Below are 15,453 nucleotides of genomic sequence, written 5' to 3' on the forward strand. Positions count from 1 at the left end.
CTTGGATTACAATTTTGTACAGCAGTATCAAAGAGAATCATCCCCCCCCCTCTCAAAATTGTTCATCTTAACGATGGCTGCTATGCTATGTTTACTCAGAAGTAGATGGCATTGAAATAAATTATTCCTGCTTCTAAGTAAATATGCTTAGGATTTGGGTGTCTGTCAACTTGGTTAAATGCCATCCTAAAATGGATTTAGCCCATTAAAAAATGAGATGCAGTTTCCAACTTCGTATTATGCCTTGTAGGATTGATCACTAGGTAAAATAATATCGATCGCTATAGTTTTGCATTTCTCAGTCGCTGGCTTTCATTAATTCGGTACAACAGTCAAAATCCCAGGAAAGATGCTAGTTTAATTTAAGTAATGACTTATGTAAAAACAGAGGAGTGCTCTAGTATAGTGAAGTAGTATTCACTTTGCTGCATATTTCTCTTTCTGTAGCGATACTCATTTCTCTTTCTGTAGTGATACTCATTGTGGAAAACTTTGCCTTCCTTGTTTGCTCTTGGAGAAGGCAAATGCTGTCCTTGACCTTAGAACTGCAAACCGCCAAGTCATTATTTCACTGACAAATAGCAAACCCCCTAGCCCTCAACCATTATTATAAATTAGAGGTAGAGCATTTGAGTAGGTTTCGTTTTCTCTGTTTTCAGAAAGAGAAATTGAGGGTTCGGTGCTAACTGCTTTATATCAAAGTACATATATCTGAGGCCAGGTCAAGGGTACTCATGTGTCATTTTAAAAACCAAAGAAGCTGTTTTGGCAGCTGTTGTCTGTATTTTAAATGAGATATATATTTAATTGCACATGCCTTTTGCACTTGTTGGCCTATGCAGGACTAAACATGCCCTGGACAAGTCCAACCATCCAGCTCTTTTTTTTACTAGAGTGGTAGAAGATATCAGTACAATGAGAAAACTGTTCTCTGCATCTTTGCTCATTATCCTTTACATGTATTCGGTGTCTGACTAAACTTGCCCAAATGGCCCATGAATTTTTTCTCTTATTATCACTGTCTTTAAAGCATGCAATCACAAAAGATGCCAGGTCTGTTCAAAATGCAATTATTATCATTTTTATCTAAGTAGATTATTTGCAAACATTTCATAAACATCCACAACTGCATCATGTATTCCTCTATGCCCACATTAGCTCCAGACACATCCTACATGATCCTTCATTAATGTACAAATTCTTCAGGATTCCCCTCCTCTTCAACCTTGTGAAGTATTGAGAAAGGGTAGTGGGCAATGTCTTCCATGGGAGAAGGGGCCAGTCGCAAAATGTCTGCCACAAGAAGCAATTAGAAAAAGTTGAGAGGTGTCCCAAGTCAAGCATTCTCCTATGAGGAGCTGCCCCAAACAACATCCACAGAATCCTCAGCGTTGAGTTGGAAGCTGAAAAAGGAGACAGTTCTTCTGCGCCATCTTTCCTTAGTCTGGTCTATCCTATACCAAGTGCCATTTGCCCTTCTTTCCAACTCAGGTATTCACCTGTCCTTCTAAAAGCCACCTAGGAAATTAAAAACCAACCAAATTCATATTATGATTAATTAACCAGTTATATTTTGGGGGTCCCACTCTTGAAGCTGGCCCCCTCCCCAATTTGGTGTCACTGCCTTGCTGATCCAAATCACTCTCTCTGCTCCTATGCATAATGTCTACCCAGGAAGTTCTTACTGCCAGAGGGTTTCTTTCTCCAGGTTAGCTTTTCTATATATCAGCAGTGCTTTTTTTCTGGGGGTACGCAGGGGTACGCATACCCCTAAACATTTTGTGAATCTAATGGGAGAAAGTAAAAAATTTAAAATGTTGGAATTCCCGCTAAACCAACTCCAAACGTATTATGGATATTTATGTGATTTGTTAAGTTTTATGTAGCGTGTTGGCAACAATGATGTTCAGTTATATTTAAACTCACTAGGAGCGCTATTCGTCTTACAAAAAATGGAACATCTTTGAGCATTGAACACGCCACCAAGATCGCTGGCATAATCGGTGATCATTAGGGTGCAGACAAATACAAACAAGTCTTCTCTAAGCCACTTGGAGCTCTGGTAGTTGGAATCTAGCACGGTGATTGATCAGTCTTGTTGCTACCCCCGATGGCGGCGACCAATTTGTGTATTTGTGTACGTTTTGCGCAAAGAGTGCAAAGAGTTTACCTATACCGAACTCTTTGGTTGTGCGCATGTGTCACTATAGAGGGGCTTGGTTGGCAAGACCCATAGTTCTCATCACTGACAGTCTTCTGATGTCATTTCGTTTCACGGTGTTTCCTGAGTCTCAGATGGAAGCGAGTGTTTAATCTGTGAAGTAGTGTGGTGTTTTACTGATGAAAGTTATTGTGAGCTGTGTAATATGAGGTAATGCATGTTCTTGGTAATTTTGTCCATTGACTGCGTTTATTTTTTCCGATTTGGACTATAAAATGGTGATTTTCTTGAGTCAAACTGAGAGTACCCCTAAACATTTTTTTTAGAAAAAAAAAAGCACCGTATAGCAGGCATCAGTACAAGCAGTGGTGATGCTGGACTCATTGAGGGACGGGGTCAGACAAAGCAAGGTTCTCCTTTCTGCTAAGATGAGTAGCAGGCAGGCTTGCAGACCTAATGACGCAATCCTAAACAGAGTTACACCTTTCTTAATCCATTGAAGGGTGTGACTCTGCTTCAGGTTGCACTATAAGTCTTGATTGTATTGAGGCCCACGTGTCTTTCTGGTTCTTTCCACGTGGGCTGCAAAACTTGCCTCAGCTGTCCTGTTTTTCAAAGTTACTGGTTCATCTGCCAAGCCTTAAGATGCACCTCTAATTTAACTTGGTTTTTAAGCTGTTTCTTAATCACAGTTGGGGCCAGATGCTTGAATGCCACCATACTTACTACCAAAATCTGTGTGGCAGAGATAAATGGTTAAAACAGCACCTTCAGAGTGCCTACTCCTTTCCCCTAGTTGGGACAAAGAATAAAAAGTTTTGAATTAGAAAATCAATTTTCTTAGCAGAATTTTCGTGTGTAAACTCATGTTTTAGATGTGCCGTAGTTGCTAGAGCTATGGAAGGTATAAGTCAGTATATGTGTGTATAAATTAAAATATTTTCCTCCACACTACTAAAATAACGCCCATGCCTTCTCAGCAGACTTCATAAAGAATGTATATAAGATTTGCTTGAGCGCTTAGGCTCCTTTCCTGGTTTCCCCTCTGGAGACTTTAAAGTCTATAAAGACTTGGAGGGTGTCCAAAACGTAATCCGTACCACTGTTCTGGGTGGTCCTTCTGATGCCACCATTTCATTTCATCAGACCTTCCTACTTTGCTCTTCTGGAGACTCCTCAGTGTAGCAGGACTGTGATGAGAGAAAACTTCTGTCTAGGTGGTGAGCAGCAGTTTTCAACAGAACTATAATGAACAGCTTTAGATTTTATTTTTATTTTTATTTTAGGAAATTCTGTTATTTCATGACACGAAATGAATAGAGATGAAAGCCATCTCCTAAAGTTCATCTGAAAATGTGTATCGCTCAACAAATGATGATAAACAAAGCCCTGATAAACGAAGATTTGAGGAGATTGCTTCCTTTTCTTCATGGCATCCAAAGCCAAAAGCCAGTTTGGTATAGTGGTTAAGAGTGGCAGGACTCTAATCTAGAGAGCCAGGTTTAATTCCCCACTCCTCCACTTGAAGCCCCTGGGTGACCTTGCGTCAGTCACAGCTCTCTCAGAGCTCTTTCAGCCCCACCCACCTCACACACTTTGTAACACATTTTGTAAACTGTTCTGTGCATGGCATGAAGTTATCCTGAAGGGCGGTATATAAATCAAATTTTGTTGCTGTTAAAAAGTTGTAATTATAAATTTGTTGTAACTGAAGTAAATACAACAGTTAATACAGAAGGAGTTTATATCTGCATAATCTGTTTGTTTTTTAATTAACAATGATGAGTAAAGGGAACCTCCATATACAGAAGCAGCAAACCACTGACACCTCTGAATAAATAGCCATGCTTAGAAGCAGCATCAGGGGAAGGCCTTGATCTCTGTGCTGGCTAGGGTTGCCAGCCTCCAGGTAGTGGCTGGAGATCTCCCGGAATTACAACTGGTCTTCAGGCCACAGAGATCAGTTCACCTGGAGAAAATGGTGACTTTTGGGGGTGCCAAGGTCCTTTCCCTCCCCAAACCCCACTTTCTCTAGGGCCGTTTCCAGATGGCTTACTGGCCCCGGAACGTCGCGCCACGGTGCGGGGAAAACGTGAAATATTGCGTTTTCTCGCGCAAAACCCGCGTGAGAAAACCCGATATTTCGCGTTTTCCCCGCACCGTGGCGCGACATTCCAGGGGCCGGTAAGCCGTCTGGAAACGGCCTAGGTTTCTCCAGGTTTCACCCTCCAGATCTCCAGGAATTTCCCAACTTGGAGCTGGCAACCCTAATGCTGGCCCACCAGGGCAACTATGTTGGCTGCTTAGTAAAACAGAATGCTATGCTAGATGGAACCAGGGGTTTTTTTCTGGAAAAAGAGGTGGCAGAACTCTCAAAAGGGAAATGAGGAAGAAACACATGGGATTCTTTGAAATAATATTATTTTCAATCACTATTACCAAGTATATTCAAGAGATTCCGGAACTCTGTTCCACTGTGTTCCCCCCTGAAAAAAAGCCCAGGATGGAACAATGGCCTTATCTCGCAGGACTCTTCTTATGCTGTTATGTACTTGTTAATCAACAGGATAAGGTGTGTGAAAAAACACAGCAAACACCTAGATCCAGAAAACAAGCCTAAGCAGGTCTACTCAGAAGTAAGCCCTATTTCATTAAAGGGTTCTTAAGATTGCAGTGGAATATTTTAGGGCACCTAATCATGATGTGTCGATTAAGTACTTGGCGATACAAACATCTGTGAAATGAATGAAAAAAAGACACAAAAGGTGTCTACGAGAGTATAAATTTCTAATAGTCAGTAATTCTTTTAACAGAGTGGCCATGTGAGCTTTGGAACAGGTTTAATATTAAAATTTTTAATGATGAGGTATTTGATCTAAACAAAAAAAAACCCAGAAGAAACAACTAAAATAGTTTCCCATTGAGCATTTGAATATCTGTTCTATGGAGGTTTCTCGTCTTAAATAGAACATAGTTGCCAGATCCCCACGTGTCCTCTTATTTTATATTTTAAGGTATTTGTCTACTTCGTCTCTGATAAATATCTCAAGGTGGTCCTGATGTGTGCACAAAGGTTTTGCGTAGATGAGCAGCATCCCAATTTATTTCAGTGAATTCAGAAAATTGCATGAAATCATAATGTGCCGCTTCCTTTTTTTTTGAAAATGAGAAATCAGAGTTCTTTGTCCATAAGAAATTGCTGGAGTTGAGCTGCACGTTAAAAGCTAGAGGAGTGACTTTTTTCTGGGTATGGTTTGTGGCATAATTAATCAAATTTAAATAACCTTAATAGGACTCCAAAAATGTGGCAAAACATTAATGACAGTTCAGCATACATAGTTGTGGAATAACTATTCTGGATATGAGTCCAGAAACCATATTCACAGTAAGTGTAACAACATTCGCCCTGTCATAAAACAGTGAATTAAGGGCTGTCCGGGAATATCATAACATGTAGAGAGGCCTTTTACTATAGCAAAAAGGAATGTGTTAAGACTCTTGGGAAGGTGTGGTTAATAATAAAGTACTTTTATGGTTATGACATATATGTATAATTACTTGGGCTTACTTGTTTTGTGGGAAGCTTTAGCTGTGTGTCTTTACACTTTACTAATTGTGCCAAACTGTTGATGGGGAGATGCACGTTCTTAGAAAGTAGTGCAGTGTGTTGTCTACCATGAGAATCTGATTTATGTTTTGGCTCCTGATTGAGAAAATGATGTTTTTACATATGGGATCTCCTTCCTTGAGTTGAGAAATCTGTTGATTGAAGGAGAGATGGTGGTGGTCCTCTTTTGTTTGTTGCTGAATTCTCTTTCTTGCTAATAAAATTTTAAAGCCCTTTTTTGTTGTTGTTCATGAGCAGAAGTCTGCTGTTTATCACACATGGACAGAATTTTCTGTGGACTCAAGAATTCCCATGCAGGTTTCTACTTTCAGCTAACTTAGTTGGGACGTGATGACGTTTATAGATGGTTGATGCCAACAAAACAGAAATAGTCTGACCATTTCTTCTTCGGGTTGATTTTTATAATAAATGGTGCATAATTAAGTTGAATAATTTATGACCTTAAAAAATCCCTAACAATTGCATGGCACCAGTAACAGGAAAAGACTTACGGGAAAAGCCTTGAAAATGAAACGTACAAAAATTCTTCCTGTAGAATACTGCGGAATTCACACCTTTTCTTTAAGCATCTGCCAGTAATCTGTGCCTTGGGATTTCCAGTATAACTAGTCTTAGCTATGGATATGAGACAATAGTATGTTTGTCTGGAATGTTGGTAACATTAGGACTTGAATGATTGATGTCCTCAACATTCGAAACAGTCTAAATGGCACGCTGGGAGAATAGCTGTGCCCAGAGGTTTATTTCTGTTGGCTTATGATTGGTAGGGTTTTTTTTTTCCCCACTGACTTTTTTCTTTCAAAACCTCTTCCAGAATTTCTCACATTTTTAAAATCAGATTGAGGAAATACAACTTACTTGCCTGCCTAAGAATAAAAGCCACAGACTGCATAAGTGAAACATCATGGCAACCCGTGAACTATACATTGTTGTAATGTCTGATCTGACAAATTATAGGCTGCAATTGTCTGTCAAATAAAAAAGAATATTGGTTGTACTAACTACGGTTTAGTATAATGTCTGGATTCACAATCTGTAGTTATACTCACCATCTCACTTCCAGCTGGGTGTTGAGAAGACAGAACATGTGAAAGCATGATTTTTTTCATATTTGGAAGCTCAAACTAAGACTAGCTTACGAAACATTATAAGTTGCAATTTGATGTTTGATCTAAACTGAACCTACAGCACAACCAAGTACAGGAAATCCCAAAAGACAGAAGTCCAGCAAGTATTTGGACCCTGAAGAAATTGAGCCAGAACCAGGTAGAGTGGTGTTCTCCAATCCGTGGATCACGAATGCTCACTATGAAGGTTGTGGAGCCCCTATGGAAAAGTACTATTTTGGGTGCATTTTGGAAAGACCTGCGGCATGGGCCTATGCCTAGACAGCAAGGGTACCATGCTTCCTCTGTTTCCTTGCACACATGTTAAGAGGGGAATCGAGATGGAGTCCCATGCTGCTGCCTGTGGAATCTACAACTGGAAAGATTAGAGACCGCTGAGATAGACGGGGCTTTAGTATAGCTCTCATATGTTTTGTTGTCATAAAATGGCCATGTGGAGGAACATGCAGATCTTGGGAAAGAACATCTGGAAGTCCTAGTGCATTGCAATAGTAAAGTTGTCCAGTGTCATAATCACATTATGATCAGATGAAGACAATTCCTGATTCAACATTTAAATATTTTCAGAGTGAGGGAAATCCTTTGATGGGTGTATCTGGAGAAGGCTTTGACATCTGTAGCTGAGTCTGGCTTCATATTGAAAGAAACCCATTATTTGACAAATCTTCATTAATTTAGACGTAAGGCTAGAAGTTGAAAAACAGACAGATCTAGAGAAATGAATAGGTGTGTTCAGGTTTTTCTTGTTCTGTTAACATTGATGTAGACAGAATAGGAGAGATAAGCAGGCAGGCAGCTGGAGGAAGAAAACTGAGTAGGCAAATGCTACACATTAGAATACTATGTTGCACCTTTTAATTATATTTCTTGGCTTGGGTCCATGTGTCGAAGGGGTGCAATTTTCACCACTTTTTTCTTCCCACTGTCCATATATATGTGTGTACATATATGTGCACTGTGTACATATGAAACTGCCTGAAACTGAATCAAGCCACTGGTCCATCAAGGTTAGTTTTGCCTACTCAGATTGGCAGTGGCTTTCCAGGGTCTCAGGCTGAGGTCTTTCACATCACCTACTGCCTGGAGAGGCTGGGGATTGAACCAGGGACCTTCTGCGTTCCAAGCAGATGCTCTGCCAGTGAGCCATCCCTCCCTTTCTGTGGAGGAGACAGCGGACTTCCAGTTTCCTCCTGCTTGTGCTGTACCTCAGGGTTCATTCTCTCCTCCCAGAGCGGCATTCAGGGAGAATTTCTGACTACAGCAGAATGTGAAGTCCCGCCCTGCCAATGGAGGTGCTTTCCATCAGGGGAGATTTACTGTGGGATACAAGCCATTATGTGATATTTTAATGGAAGTCGCAGGGAGGCTTTAATTGTTCTGGCTTTGCTGTTTTGGCCAATGAAATTCACTACAGATCTGGCTTTAAAGTAATTTTTTAACATTAACATTAAAAATGTAACTGGTTTGTCGTGTAACTGGATAATGAAACAGAGGGTGCAGTTTATTTGATACCCAGAGCGGCTTATATTGTTCTCCTCTCCTCCATTGAATCCTCACAATAACCTTACGAGGTAGGCTGGGCTGTGAATATCCATGGCAGAGTGGGGATTTGAACCCGGTTCTCCCAGATCCTAGGCCAACACTCTAGCCACTACACCACACTGGCTCTGTCTGATATCCACCCGTCCAATATCCATCATATCAGTGTCCCAGGCAGACCATACTAAATCAAAAACTGAGAATTTCAAAAATTTGGTAGAGTTAGTGCACGAGTCGCCCAAGGTTTATGATTAATATACAATATGATCCTGCAAAAAAGAGGTCAGTAAAAGGATTGTGGAAATCCAGGACACTCTGCATATAGCTGATGCAGTGTCTTGCCCAAAGCCTCCCACCCACCAAACTTCACAGCTGAACACCATGCCTCCCCTTATGTTAAATCTGTACTTGGGTCTGTCTAGAAGAGCAATGTGCAAATCACAGTTGTTGACACTTTGTTTCCAATGGGTGATCAACCAAGATCACAGGATGTCGTGGAAACCTGCCATTCTCTCTGAGAGACCACATGGGTCACAGTATTCACACTAGAGTTCCCTTGCACCTTCAGATGTGGCAAGAGGACACCCATATGTTTAATTTAAGATGCAAGAAGCAGACCCAAGAGATTTGTCCAGAGGAAGCTTGCCGTGGAATCTGAAAGCTAAGTTTTGTTACGCCTTGCCTTAATGCCCCACACCAGTTTTGCTTCTCCACCTATGTTTCAGTGCCCAGTCCCACAGCAGAGAAGTCCAGACTCACTCTCGGAAACCTTTCAGAACTGCAAACTATAAAGAGCCTTTGACACAGCACCTTATTAGCTATTCAGTCCTTTTCAGCACCAAACTCAAGCTGTGTTCATTCTTTCTTCCTCTCTCCAAAACTATCAAGCCCCCTCACTTGCCCAGTACATCTGTTGGGATTCATTGAATTGCAAAGCGCTCTTTCCTGAGAAACCTGTTCCGTTCCACACACCCCCTTCCATTTACACCCTGCGGGGGCTGCTGTTATTCATTTAAAATTCAGTTTAAATTCAATCTTTTGTATAGGAAGAAAACCCCTTCAAGTTATTTCCAAGGATCTCCACTGCTAGGATGGCAACATCAAGTCACAGAATAAAAAAATATTCATGAAGCGTTTTACATATGTTGCAAGGAGAACAACATTTCAATGTAGGATACAGTGATGAGAGCGCTTGCAGATATCTTCTCTCTACCAACAAAAATGCACAGATTTAAAAGAAGGTGGAGTAATATTTGAACGCAAGCTATTGTTTGTTGAAACAGAAAAAATCTCTGTGCATCACAAATGCCCAGTTTCCATGCATAAAGTTTAATTTTCAGCTTCAGAAATAATGTACTAAGTGGCCCATTTTAAGTGAAAAGAAATGGTGAGTCAAAATAGATCAGTCAATTGTTTCCATATGGCAAAGTAACAGTGCCGTTTCTTTTTCATGAACGGGCCAAGTTTTAAGATCCAAGAACATAAGGTAATCCATAAAACTGCACTTTTATATTTTATTTTCAGCAACAGAGGGAAGAAAAAAATCACCTTGAGATTGACAGGAGGGGCTGGAAATCTGGGGTTCAAAGAGCGCCTAAATCAAATCTTCCCATATTTGGAACCCAAATAATTCATGGTACTTTTTAAAATTAAGGCGGATTGTATTCATTTAAAAGAAACTTTGGGCCAAATTAATCGAGACATTAGAGATCTACCATCTTTTGCTATTTTTATGAATAACTACCACCGAAAGATGTGGTTGGGGATGGCCAAGAAAGAATGTAACCCTTTCCCTCATGGAAAGCGTCATTCTTGGTGCTGCTGTTTTCTCTTTGGAGTGGAGGTGGAGAGTGCCCTTAAGTCATAGCTGACTCATGGCAACCCCTGGTGGGGTTTTCATGGCAAGAGGCGAATTGCCATTGCCTGCCTCTGCATTCCTGGTCTTTGTTGGAGGTCTCCCATCCAATTGCATACTAACCAAGGCTGACTCTCCTTAGCTTCTGAGATCTGACAAGATCAGGCTCACCAGGGCTATCCAGGTCAGTGCACTCTTTGGAGCACTGGGTCTTATAGTACAGTAAACTGGAACTCTACCCAAGCAGTATGAGAAAAAAACTAAGTCACTACTACAACTTGTACCAGATGTGGTGACAATATTAGGAAGTCATTTTCTCAGCATGGATAATGATAAATAATTTTGAATACACATGGGCTGACTTAGATCAGATCAGACCACTGATCTCAATAGTACTCACCTGCCACCTGGTCCTTTTAACTGAAGATCCCAGGGTTTGAAACCTGCAATGCAGATGTTCTATCACTGAGCCCTGGGCCCTCCCCAAAACAGTATATATATGTGTGTGTGGAGGGGAGAAGATCCTTCAAGCATGAAAAACACTTTTCTCCAACATGGGTATGGTCTGTCAAGATGTCTCCAGCTTATTTACTTTTTTGCTAGATTTTTTTCTGCCTTAGTGCTACAAACATAGTGCTACAAACAATAGCAACTTGAGTGATATTGATACAAGCCAGTCCACATCTCTATTTTTTCTTTTATTACATGATTATCCAATAGCAAGGTTTTCTGATGGTATCACAAACAGGTAGGGTTGCCAGGACCCCTGGAGCCCAAACTGGAGGTTTGCCAGGTCCCTTTACTCCCCCAGTGGGAGATTGGGAGTCTAGCACTCACCTTGCCGCTCAGGGGGTTTTATTTTTCGCACGTGCTCCTGGCTTGTGCGCTCCCGGCTTGTGCGATGATGTCACTTCTGGAAGTGATGTCATCGTGCGGGGGTCAAAGGCTGGCCAGGAGCGCTCCTGCATTCACCAAGGGCCGGATTGGGCTCTACGGGGCATGATTCTCCCCAAAACGGGCCCGGAGCACGCAGCGTGGCTTGGGGGCGTGCCTCCCTGCCAGCCAAGTAAGTGGGTACGGGGGGCAGAAGGGTGGGAGCAGGGGATCCCTCACCCCCCGGCAGGGGAATGGTATCCCTACAAACACGTGTTAGTGCTTTGGCCTTAAATCTAGCTCTCAGAGACATGGAACAGAAAAACACAATGCAAATGGTTGTTAACTTGGGGTCAATGTGGCTAGAGTAACCAGCTGGGTGAGCCAAGTTTGATTCCTATCCTTAAATCTGCCATGGCAGCTTGCTGAGTGGCCTTGGGCCTCAGCCTCACCTACCTCACAAGGTTATTGTATGCATAAAATGGAGGAGAGGAGAATGATGATGTCAGCCACTTTGGGTATGTATTGAATAGAAAAGGTGAGGTATAAATAGATAATAATAATCAACATGCCATTTGAACCTTGTATATAACAACACAAGGAATACCCACATTCTACTAGGTGGAAACCAAGTGAGATTAAAGCTGTTGCCAAAGTCATTTGGAAACCTCTGATAGCTTCCCATGTAGGCATTTTGTTCAACATTGCTGAACTGCAGCCACGTCTGACATCTCTTCCTGCTAGATTGGATGCTGTCCTTGTAGCTATTATTCTCCAGCCAGATTGGTTTAAGACCTCAAAGGAACTTAGGTGTGCCGCCACTTACCCTCATTTATGTTCTGAAAGTATAACAGCTGTTGCTAAAAAGGAGCAGAATTGGCAGGGGTTCAGAATTGTCAGTGTGGTCTCTGGCTAGGGGCATACAGTTCTCCTTCTCTTGTCTGAAACTTCTCTGCAGATTGGATATTGACTCTTTTTTTTTTGTGTGGTCCCATTAGCTGGTGGAACTGATGAGTCAGGCAGTTCTTGCCAACCAGCCAACTCTGACTTCTGTTCTGGCGCAGAACTCTTTCCTCTGTCCTCCCACCGGTTCTCTGTTTTTCTTTTGGCACTTTATGCTGCTTGCACCCTTCCCCCATGGCAGTTCCTGCTCTGCTCAGATATGTTTTCTTGTTTTAAATTGTTGTTTCTGGAGGCCTGGCATTTGTCTTAGCTGATCTGGAGCTTTCGAGTCTGGCTTGGGTTTCCTTTGAGCTTTCCAAATCCTTTCCACATGTCATCTGTAGATGTTTGTGTGATTAATGTTTAGAAGCAGACCGCAGAATCACATTGTCTTTTCCTGGTTTTCTCTTAGAATGATAGTTTGTGTTCTGCAGGCCTATTATTATTTGTTTCTTTCCCAGGGGATGGGATGTTTGTATTTAAGAAGCCACTGAGGTTATAACATGCACACACAAATACACAACATTCCTTTGTATATTCTGAGGCCAGAATTCCCAGATAAGCAGTTTTAATGAAAAAATCCAGACTGAAATTTTCAAAATATCTGGGTTTTTTAAAAAGGGAAAACAGGAAAGAGCTAAAGTTTGTGTTGCATGTCACCTTTGTTCTAGATAAATCCTGAAAGCAAATATCAATCTCCTTAGCAATCAAGTTAGCACAGGCTAACGTTATTTTGAATGTAACATTTTTTTCTGAAGCCCATCCAAAATTATGCTTATCAAGCAAAAATACAGTAATTCTTGCCAACTCTCTTGCTTTTTCTAGAAAAACCCATGTAGATATTTATTTCCAACCTTATTTTTTTTTTATGGGATGCATTTCAAAATTCAGTTTTGTAGCCTGCTATGTTGTAAAAAAAAATACTCAGAAATTGCTGAATTAATTAAAGCTCTGCACTTACTCTAATTTGGGCATTTCAATTTTATGGAAATAGGACGAGCTTCTTCTTGTCTTTGCACCCAGTTCTCATTCCCTCCCCCATTATTGTTCATCACTTTGTTTCTTCTGTATTTAATATGGGCCCAGATGCCCTGCGTACCATCTGCTAGACTGCATGAATATTGAATTAGTGTTCTCTAATAACTGGTAGAGTATTGGTTGCTACTGAAGGTGCAAGTACTCACTCCACTGTATGCTGTTCTGGTGAGTTCATTAATCGGGCTTATTGATCGTATATTAGAGCTTAGGCCAAAAAAACCCTCCAGCTGTGTCTCAAAGTAATTATTGATGTACGGAGGGCACTCGAATCACAGAAGCAGACATCAGAGCCAAAAAGATGGAGAGGAAGGGGGCTGAAGTTTGTATTTCTTAATGAAATTAATTTTTAATGAAGGATTCCTGCAATCACAAGCCTTTGGTTGTACACCTTTTAATAAGTAAATAAAACCATGTGTTAGAAGTAGAAATGTCAGAGAGAGCCTAAATAACAGGTGACTTTTCAAGCCCAGAGGAGTTTCTTTGGAGTTACGCATGGTAACCTACAAGAGTCAGGTTTGATCACTTGCCTGTGACTGCAAAAATAAAATATATGGAATTGAACTTGGATTCTTGCATTCTAGGTTCAAAGCTAACATGTGTGGCAAGTTTGAAAAATGCTGACTCACTGTTAATTCAGACTGGCGGGGCTTGATGGGCAGTCGGAAAAGGAGCCTGGAAAAGCTGTTCCCATTCCTGAAACAATAATAGTGTTTACATATTACTTTATCATGAATGCTTCATATACCTTGGGTATCTAGTTGGCCTTTAATATTGAATATTGTGCTTCATATACATAATCTTAGTAAGCCTTAACACAGGGAGGTCAGTGGTTCACACTGTGAGTCAAAACCCCAAAGCCGGTCCTGAATCTCTTGAAGGTGGTTCAGAATGGAGAAGCGACAAAAGCATGCTCAATGGCAAATTCAGTTTTGCCTTACATAACACACACACACACAAAACATGAAAAATAAGTTTTATTTTTTTTTACTGTTAACAGATGTGAGAACCCTTCATTTTATTTGGGGGAGAGGTAGAGTGGAATCACTAGCACGTATACAGGTGACAAAAAAACCCCTCAAAAACCTTTACGGTTATACATGTTCACATGTCTCCTGAAAAAAGTGCAACAAGTCAGTTTTTCCATTTCTATAATGAAAGAAGCCCACTTTTTTAAAAAGTCATAGGGGCTTTCTAGTTTGTAGGCAAGCTAAATGTGGCAGCAGAGTGCACCATGCTACCACGCACATACCATCCCTCCCTGGTATTGGGCCTGTGTTTGTGTGCGTGCATGATAGGAGCACTGGATCTCTAACTCATTCTCAATCCTTTTAGCCCTGGCAGATGGGGCTTAAAGGAATGAAGATTCACACTCCCGATGAGATCAGAGGCACCAAAGGTTCCCTGACATGGCAAGAGGCCATGGACCTCAGCTAAAAAAGAATTTCTGACATTTCTTAAACTTTTTTGTTCTGATTAGAATGAATTGATCTGAAAACAGAATCTCCTACTATACTGTTCCTGTGGATTACCAAAGTTTTAACTGGGCCTCTGGGGAGAGATACTGGGAGTTTCTGGCTCTTAGGTATCAGTATGTGGCATCAGTAAATGACATCTGGGAGCCAGGTAGCATCAAACCACGCAGCACATGATGTAAAGGACATTAGGAGAGAAGCGGAACTTCTGGCAAGGATGAGAAGCTTGTGTGCAAAAAACAAAAATCCCTATTGTAACGTGTAATAAAACGTACCTGATGTTGATGTTGTCATGTTACAGCCAGTTATATGTACAGGGAAATGAACAGAGCAGTGACAACTGGACAATGAGGTAGGCTTCACTATGCGTTACAGAGGGGGAAAGTACCATTTTCTACGGTATTTTTGTGCACCCCATATTGTGTAGTTCTTCCTTAAGTGTCAAGCTCTCCGCTAATGGATCTGAAAGAACTGGGCTAATTCTCTTTTTTTCCCCCCAAGTTATTTTGTTGTCATAGGGAGGGAGACACTGTACAATGCAGTAGTTCCTAATTGTATGAGAAAAGTAATACAATGAAGTGAAATATGCTATTCGTTTTTTTTACATTATGCATGCAGTTAAAGGTAAAGGTTGTCCCCTGTGCAAGCACCGAGTCATTACTGACCCATGGGGGGATGTCGCATCACGACATTTTCCTGGCAGACTTTTTACGGGGTGGTTTGCCATTGCCTTCCCCAGTCATCTACACTTTACCCCCAGGAAACTGGGTACTCATTTTACCGACCTCGGAAGGATGGAAGGCAGAGGCAACCTTGAA

At 41.2% G+C, this 15,453-nt stretch overlaps 1 protein-coding gene across 4 annotated transcripts in view; it reads left to right on the top strand.

Annotated features, from left to right (window-relative positions):
- The window catches only part of PLXNB2 (plexin B2), a 400,939-nt gene that overhangs the window by 253,990 nt on the left and 131,496 nt on the right, over positions 1-15,453 (top strand). The window lies entirely within an intron of this gene.

This window comes from Eublepharis macularius, chromosome 9 (assembly GCF_028583425.1).
Source record: "Eublepharis macularius isolate TG4126 chromosome 9, MPM_Emac_v1.0, whole genome shotgun sequence".
Classification (NCBI taxonomy): Eukaryota; Metazoa; Chordata; class Lepidosauria; order Squamata; family Eublepharidae; genus Eublepharis; species Eublepharis macularius.